This window comes from Corapipo altera, unplaced genomic scaffold, assembly GCF_003945725.1.
Source record: "Corapipo altera isolate COAL_440 unplaced genomic scaffold, ASM394572v1 212, whole genome shotgun sequence".
Lineage (NCBI taxonomy): Eukaryota > Metazoa > Chordata > Aves > Passeriformes > Pipridae > Corapipo > Corapipo altera.
This window is the reverse complement of record NW_020884944.1, coordinates 2,049,643-2,058,420: the sequence shown is the minus strand read 5'-3', so window position 1 is coordinate 2,058,420 and position 8,778 is coordinate 2,049,643. Positions and strand designations below refer to the sequence as shown.

Here is an 8,778-nt window from a genome sequence, read left to right as displayed (position 1 = left end):
ACTTATTTGTTGCGTACAACTGAATCTGGAGAACATGGAAAATACTAGAAATACAGTGGCAGACTTGATGTTACTTAAGGACCAGGTTTTGTAAAAAGACTTCCACATCATATGACTAAAATACAAAGCAAGTGGAATTTAGACACTAAATTAAAAGTGGGGGGGAGGATACAGAAGATCCTTTCCACTGGAATTTTCATTCCATTCCCGATTCACTTTTACTGGAACATGTATGCAGGTACCAGAGAGGTCACAGACATGGAGCAGTTAAGTAACTGCATTCGGGTCTCCAAAATATTCCCAAGAAGTGTATTTCCTACCCCCTTGTGAAGATATTCTTGAAACAGAATGTCATCATCTCGTGCATAAATATTTGTGCTGGGAAGACTTTTCCGTAAATAAAGCTTGGAACATAATCAGGCAATAAAAAATAGGTATGTTACTTTTATAGATAAGGAGTGTTTCCAGTGATCTGAAAACCAAACCAAACCAAACAAAAAAAGATTTTCAGAGTATAGACGGATGTACTAATAATTTTAACTGTGGCAGGATGTGACTTCCCAAAGTAACAAATTTTATATATTCCTGTGGTAGAACAAATTTTGATTCTATCATGTGCTTTTAGAATTGCTGTCCAAAACTTAAGCTGATGTAATTCAATATATATTATTGAGCAGAGTATTGTCTACACTTATTTTATAAACTATCAGTCTGTACTCTGAAGTTATTTCCATTTTCACTTTTTTGAGAAGAGGCTGCACCATGAGATGGATCCCAAAAGGCTTGACAGTATCACTTTTGAAACTATTTACATTCCTGACACTGCATAATAAAAATTTTATTCTGTTCTTTTGTGACTTTTTTTATTGCTCGCTTTTGAAACATCATGTTTTATTATCCTTCAGTCCTGTTATCAATCTTGAGCAATAAGATGACTGTAATGACCAGTTTTAATAGGTCTATTACAGATTTCTATGTTGATTTGACATACCTAAGTGTAGTAAAATGGTTTATGAGGAATAAACAGCTGAGTAATATCATATGTATATCCTCGGAGATGAAGTGATTGTAGATGAGAAATAAATAATTGAAGAAGACACAGTCTGGTTATTTCAGTTTCTGAACTCCTAGGAAACGATGTGGGACTGTGTCACAGATGGAGTCATGCACTTTACTCATAACAGAGAGGCCACAATACACTATTGATAGAAAAGAAGGAGTTAACAAAGTTCAGTGGTAAATGTGACAGTTGTTTGACAAGATTCCACAGAGAGGTACTCCTGGTTATTTGCTGCATGGAGGAGAGGGTCAAACAAAACTGTCCAGGAGACCTTCCCATTGAGTCATGAAGCTCAGAAATGACCTCTTTGCTTTCTAAAGTCCTTCTCAGAGAGGAGTCTGGGTGCAGCTGGATCCCAGACATGGTCAGTGGTTTATGTCTAAAGGATTATGTATGCACCATCAATCCTCTGTATCACTTAGCTAAGATTTCAAAGCTTAGCATGCTGTTAATCACTTACAGAGAATCTATGGTGGCAAAGAATCTCTCAGCCTCAAAGACTAATCTTGGGAGATGTCCCTGCTCAAGGGGGAATCCTGGTATGCAGCCTGCTGCTGTGCAAGAGAGCTCAGTGGGCCCTGGAATGACCACTATTTACGGAGTAATGATTGACTTACAGTCATATTTGCATAACAGCAAGATGTCTGGGTCACCATTCCAGACAGGCCCAGTTGCCATCTGACCCACAAAGTCCAGAGTAAGCTGGATGTAGCCATCACAACCCCACTGAGGGTTTTGGCTTAAGCAAGGGGATACCCACAGTGTGTTAGACACTATAGGGTTCTACGCTTGAGATCTTTATGGTCTGATCACAGAATGGGTCAGATTGGAAGGGGACACAGTGGGTCACCCGGTCCCACCTCCCTGCTCAAACAAGGTCATCCCAAAGCACATGGCACAAGATTGCATCCAGATGGTTCTTGAGTATCTCCAGAGAGGGAGACTCCACACCCTCTCTAGGCAATCTGTTCCAGTGCTTGGTCACCCACACAGTAAAGTTCTTCCTCATATTCAGGTGGAACATTCAGTTTCTCCACTTTGCCTCTTTTCCTATTGCTTGGCACCTCCAAGAAGTGCCTGGCTGCCACACACAATCTTCCTATGTACACATGCAATAATATGGATGTAGGTGTGGTATTGGAGAGATTTCTTTTTGAAACTCTTAAAGGGCTATGGACTTCAAAGCAGGCTCAGGCATCTGCTTTTTGGCTCTGGTACCCATATGACCATTCATGTGGCTTGACTGGTGTGAGAGGGTACCTGTGTATTCAGAAGTGTGCATGCCTACAGCATGTATAAGTATATAGGAAAGGCAGGGATCTATTTCTATATCTGTTTATAGCCTTCTATATTTTCACGTTCTGTCTATGGAGCTTTGCCACTAAGCCCTGGAAAAGTTGATACTTAGTGGTGCCTCATGCCTCAGAGAGGTGCACTAGGTGTACTTGGAAGCCTAGCACAAAGGCTGACTCTCCTGTGATGATATTCATCTACTTAGTAATACAAGCCCAGGCTTCTCTGTGGGCAAATGTGCCTCCAGTGTGACTGATAAAATAGTGGCAAACCAGCATTTAGGGGTGTGTCTGTGCCTTGAGTTCCATTAGTCTGTGTTAACAGCTGGCAGTGTGAGCCAATATTGGCTGTTTTCTCCCTTTACTCACTCACATCCCCACTACTTCACTGTTTGGACATTGATATTCTTCTGAGGAATCCCTTTATTTTTCAAACAAAATTACGTGTGACGAAAAAAGCCTGTTATTCCCCATCTGAACACTTGGCATTTGGACTTGGGTTTTAACAGAAACAATTACAGAATCAGAAAGAGGAAATGCTGTAATGTGACCAACCCTTAGCATGCCTAATCAAAATAGCAGTGAGAAGCTTGGCTATTTCTGTGAAAGTGTTAGATATGTATTTATTAACCACCCTTAGTTCTCAGAAATCAGTATTTTTTTTTCACAGATTCAAAGACATCAAACTATCTCCCTATATGTACACTCATACAGTTCTGAGTGAATATTTTCTATCTCTCCAAATTGTGCCAAAATTAAAAAGGAAATTTAGAATTTGTTTTTTCTTTTGCATGATAATTTATAAGGAAGTTAATTGTGTAAATTATGTTGTCAAAAGTGTGCTGTCTATCAGACAGGACTTAACTATATACAGTATTCTGAACAGAGGGGAACTCTCTTAGCCCTTGACTCCAGCCAGCCCAAAATTGTAAAATCTTATTAAAAACATAATCATATAGTATGATAATATAGTCATGCAGCTTTCACTTTTTTAAAAGCTAAATACATTAGCTGTGAAATATATTTAATATTTTGTGTTTTCACTGCTCCTGTGAGGACACCATATTTGTACTCTTGTCTTTAAATGCTTAAATTCTTTAATTAAAAACTTCATTTTCATTCAGTTACATAGAAGAAAATGACCAAGTTTGGATCATGGGAAAAAATCCTAATTAGGAAAAAGATATTATAAAAAAATGAACACCAAGACCCATAAAGCTACAAATAATCAAGGCCTGTAACCTATCAGCAAATAGACCTTTCACTTCTTTTATGATGTATTTACTCAGTTTCAGTAAACAAGAGACTTGGGATGTGGAGAAATCACTTCCCAAAACAGCAGGGTACCTGTATCTCTTACTAAGGGAAAGGGAAACCAGTCAAAGTGGTTATTTTAGCAGTTTGATGTGCAGTAGCTGGTGCATTAGAAACCCATGGAGCTTGCTTAATGAGGAGTAATTTAAGACTATAGTTAGTTCACTAAGTTGTTTTGGGGTAAAATGATGACTGCAAGAGACTTGGAAATTTGAAAAATTCCTTGGAAAATTCCTCTGTTCAGCTAGAGAAGATTTGTGCAGGCTCTGAAAGCCCTTCTGCTGCAAAAGCAATGCAAAATTTAGCTCAAACCAAAAGGATAATAAACGATTTCAAAGGTAAATAATGTTAATTAATAATAATTTACTGAAAAATTCTCATATATTTTCAGTATATATTTTCCCATTTTATCTTTGACCTATCTGTAAGTATTTCAGATATCCTTTGGCATCCCATACTATTTGGCATCCCATACCATCTCCTTTGGCAACCAGACTGTGTCTACTTCAGGAACACTGAGTAAAACAAAATTATCATGAATCTTTCAGAGACAGAAAAAATAGTTTGCAATAATCATACACCGTACATGTCCTTTTTATAAGCCACTGTCAGAAATATTTATGCATTATGTACTTGTTCCAAGAAATTACAGTACTGTGTGTATTTCGGAGATAACATGTAGAGGAATCTCCCCAGTATGTTTTATTTATTTTGTATGTTGGCATATATTCTAATAATAGACAGAACTTGGGGATTATTTTTTAATATTAATGTTATCCTATATATGGAAATATAAAAAAAAAAGTCTTAACTGGAATAAGCCAAACACTTTGACTACTGTATTGACATTTATGCTTGAGAAAGTTCAGGCCTGGAAGCTTTTGCAAAGCAAGTTAAAAGGCCAATCCCAGCCTCTGACCCAAAAGGGAACATTTTGGTTTAGGCTCAATCAATTGAAAATGCAGGGCAAAATATGCCTTTAGATGACAGAGTTTGATTTACAAAATACACAAATATTTTTCATCAAGCTGAACTAATTCACGTTTGTATTTTGACTGTTTATGTAGAATATCTCTAATTTATTTATGACTTATTAAGGAGATTGTTTCCAGTGTGTAAGAAATCTTAATTAGGACCACTGTTTTTAAAAAGGAAACTGACAATTTCTTTTATATCCTGTCATCAAAGGCACTAAGGAAAAAGCTTCTGTTCTTGTTTTTGTGGGGCTTGGTTTGCTTTTCTCCTTGTTGTCTCTTGAATGTCAAGAGGCAATACACTTTTTATTGTGTATTTGTAGTCACCAAAGAATTTCAGAATTCTTCTGAATAGTTTATTTCTTGAAATACTTATCCCCTTCATGAGATCGTGATTCCTGTGGGGCTTGTGGTGCCAAACCATCTGAAAGGGCTGTTGTCTTAGTCTAAGCATAGGGCAAACAGCATTACATAATGTTTAGGAGTTTAACATATGCCACAGGCCTCATGAAGAGACAGGTGGCATGAAGAGCAAGCCTTCCAAACTCATTCCCATTCACCCTTTTGGCATACCATGTCCTGGCTGGTGCCCCTAATTGGGGCTCAAGGTGGAAGAACAGAAGGCAACAGACTCCTGGGGACACAGTGATATATAGATCAGGATGAGTGTTAGTAGATACCACTGAAAAACAGGTAATAGGCAATTAGGTAAACGACAAGGAAGATAATATTCAGAAGCATCAGCAGATAAAATTATGTTAATAGAATGAAGACAGTGGTCCATATACTGTACAGAGTGGCCAAAAGCCAGCAGCTCACTGCTGCAGGGTTACTTGGAGATGTTTAATCAACGTAAGTATTCCCACAACACCCCTGTGTTGTATCTCACATACCCTTGGGCAGAAAGGGGTAGCAGGAGTACAGTATGCTGTGAAATATATAAGCCTTTGCTGTTTTTCTAGTAATATCAATGATTACACCTTGGTTTATCCTGAGACCAGAATGGGCAGCCAGGGCTGAATGATACCAAGGCAGGATTTGAATGCAGCTTTTCCTGTGCCAAGGTCCTTTCAGATTTTCAAATTTAAAAGGTAACTTACTCTGTATTTTCAACTGTATTTCCTGAGCTTATTAAGAAATATAACAAACATGACAAACAGAGGTTCCATCACCTTTTACCCAGACTAATCTGTCATGTGAATGAACTTATTCACCATTCAAGTGAATAAGATTTCATGAGATTTAATAACTTATAACACATGACTCTTGATATCATACAGCTATGAGCAAAGAGAAGAATTGGTTACCTAGCCAACGGTGAAAGTGCTAATCCTTCCTCTTCCATCATGGTGCAGCATCCCCTGCATCACACCAGGAAGAAGGAAAGCTTCAGCTTCAAAAGCCTCTTGGGTAAGATCATAGAATCATAGAATGGTTTGGGTTGAAAGGGACCTTTACAGGTCAAGTAATCCAACCCTCTACAATGAGTAGGGGCATCTTCAGGTAGATGCTTTATACTCTCCAGCTTGGAGGCTTGGTCTATACCATTTTTGAAAGTTAGTGGATTCTGAAGAAACTACCAGACTAAACATAGTGGCTGCTGGAGACAGCAATTTGCAGGGGATTGTGGCTGAATGATGGCCCTTCAGCTCTTTCTGACCACCTGTCCTGCCTACCTGGTACTCTTACTTCCACCTAATCCTGCTGCTCTCAGTATAAGGTCAGGTCTTAGCATGAGCCAGCTTAGTCAAAATACGAGCAGGAGTTCAGTAAAAAGTCACACCCTGGACCATTTTGTTTATCATACAAACAAGCCTCAGCACCACTGTCAGTGGGCAGCAAAGCCCAGGCCTGGGGTATGTATGCCACCCAGAAGTGCCTCTCTACTTCCCTGTGGTTTGGTCTCAGCTTTGGTTGGTGCGAAAACATAATATGGTATAATTGAGGCTGATCAGTTTGTATATTGTGTGACAGAAGAAGGGATGTAGTAGCCTGGTTCTATTTGCTTGAGGCTTATTTTCTTCTGTCTCATTTGAACATTTCTGTGTCAGGCACATGGTATGACTCTTGGGGATGATCCTGTGCAGGGCCAGGAGTTGGATTTGATGATTCTTGTAGGTCCCTTCCAACTGAGCATATTCTGTGATTCTGTCTTAGACTTCTAACAGAAATGCATATACAAAGTTTGTTTACTTGTAACCCATGACCTCGGTTGTACTAGTCCCTCATCATAAAGTTGCCTTTCTCAGGGACAGGAGTATTAATGAACGTAAATATGCTGTCATATTCTCCCTACATGGCTGTATAATTTATTCTTTTGCATTACAGAGAATCAGCAGGTTTTTGAACACTATAGATACCAGGGCAGTGCCCAAGCAACTAGTGTGGAAGCCTCTGTTCTTTCAGATAAATTAGTAAAAGTAATGGGGTGGATCCATCTTATTACTGGAAAATGTATTAAGGCAGATTAATGCTGTTAGGCTGAATAACACCATAAAGTTGGGAGACGTTCCCAGGTTCAGGCTAATGGAATGCCAGTCCCAGTGAGAAGTGCCGGGTACATCTTTCTTCAGTGAATACCAAGGGAAATGAAGATACTGCTGAGACTGAAAGGCATCCTAATACAAGGACTGAAGTGTCTCCTGCACCTGAAAGGATCTTTATTTTTCTGAGGGAACTTTCTTGGGTATCCTTTATTTCAAAAGCATGAAAATAAAATTGACTGAATTTACTGGTACTTTCTGGGAAATACAGGCCTGAAAAGCTTCTTTTTAGTTATTGAGAGTGAAAACAAAAGAATTCTGGGTCAAAGCTCACTCCTTTCATAGTCTTTTATTTCTTCAGCATAGATTTGATTTCTGTATAAACTTGATATTATCTAAACTATTTTGCTTGAATGCTGTCATGTCATTCTCTATATGAGTCCTGCCAAAGGAATATTGACTGTTGACTGTTTTCCTCTAAGGCTTTAAGGTGTGTTTTTAGAAGTGCCTCTAGGGCTTTTTGTTTCTTCTTACACCTCAAAAGAAATCTTGCATGTGCATCCTTTCTTTCTTCCTCTTTACATTCATCAAAAATGAACAAAGGGTGATGTGGACAGTGAGTTACAGTCATACATAAACCATACGTCTGTCTCAAGCTATTGCTGTGAAAGCTGTGTTGAAGACACTATTTATTGAAAGCCTACTGTGGAAGTCACCAGGGGTACAACAAAGTGCCAGCAATTTTAGTTGTTTGGGATGTTCAGGTGCCACAGCTGCACACACATCCCGTGGGCTAATGGCAGAGATGTCCAGAAGGTTGATCACATAAGCGTATCCCTAACAGATCACAGTGCTGCTGGTCCCTCTGTAAGGATTTGGAAGGTCTTTCTGCAATGGCAAATAAGTTCTACTAAGTTCCCGGGCTACCAGAAATACTAATCAGCAGTTCTAGTCTGCAGCACATTTATTACACCCTGACGTGCTGGAGACAGTCTGTTACAAATAGAACTGCCTGGTGAAAAATGCTGTTCCAGTGTTTTATAATAAAGTGCACCAATTAGATGCATTCATTAGGACAAACTGCTTGTCTTTTCTTATATTAGATCTTTTAAAAGGCCCAATGCATTTCATAGCTCATTCTGCTCTGTATTATTATTAATTGAACAGAGCACATTACAAAGTTTTAATCCAATAACTGTAAATACATAATGAATAATATTTCCTTGGAGGCTGCCAGGGTTGCAGCAGCCGTCTTTGCAGCTTTGCATACTCAGAGTAAGATATATTATGGTAAAGTCCCCTCTTCCCTGGCTGTAGGTTCCCCACAGGTATTGCAGGGACATCACCAGAGCAAGGAATTGTGCATGTGTGGTAAAAGACAAATGTGTCATTCGCTAAAAGGCAAATTAGGAGCCAAGCCTAAACTGCCGCCTTTCAACTTTTTCTTGTTGAAAAGGGTCACATGCACCAGTTTTTCATGTTGTCTTGCAGATCCCTGGATGCCAAAAGGAAAACAATGTTTTAATTTTAGCAGCATGAGGATTCCTAACTGCAGCATATTATTTATAAAGGGGAAATGGCAAACACTAAATGAAGACAAAAGGAAATATTCTGTTCCTCTCTGGGGGAGCACAACATTATTATACAAGGTTGTG

The 8,778-nt window shown here is 38.9% G+C and overlaps 1 long non-coding RNA gene across 1 annotated transcript; it reads right to left on the bottom strand.

Annotated features, from left to right (window-relative positions):
- Positions 1-3,897: 3,897 nt before the first annotated feature.
- Positions 3,898-6,013, bottom strand: LOC113956068. The gene is made up of 3 exons (XR_003530737.1): positions 5,948-6,013; positions 5,214-5,322; positions 3,898-3,947 (listed from the first exon to the last, which is right to left on the bottom strand). It is a non-coding gene; the product is annotated as an uncharacterized LOC113956068 (long non-coding RNA).
- Positions 6,014-8,778: the final 2,765 nt, after the last annotated feature.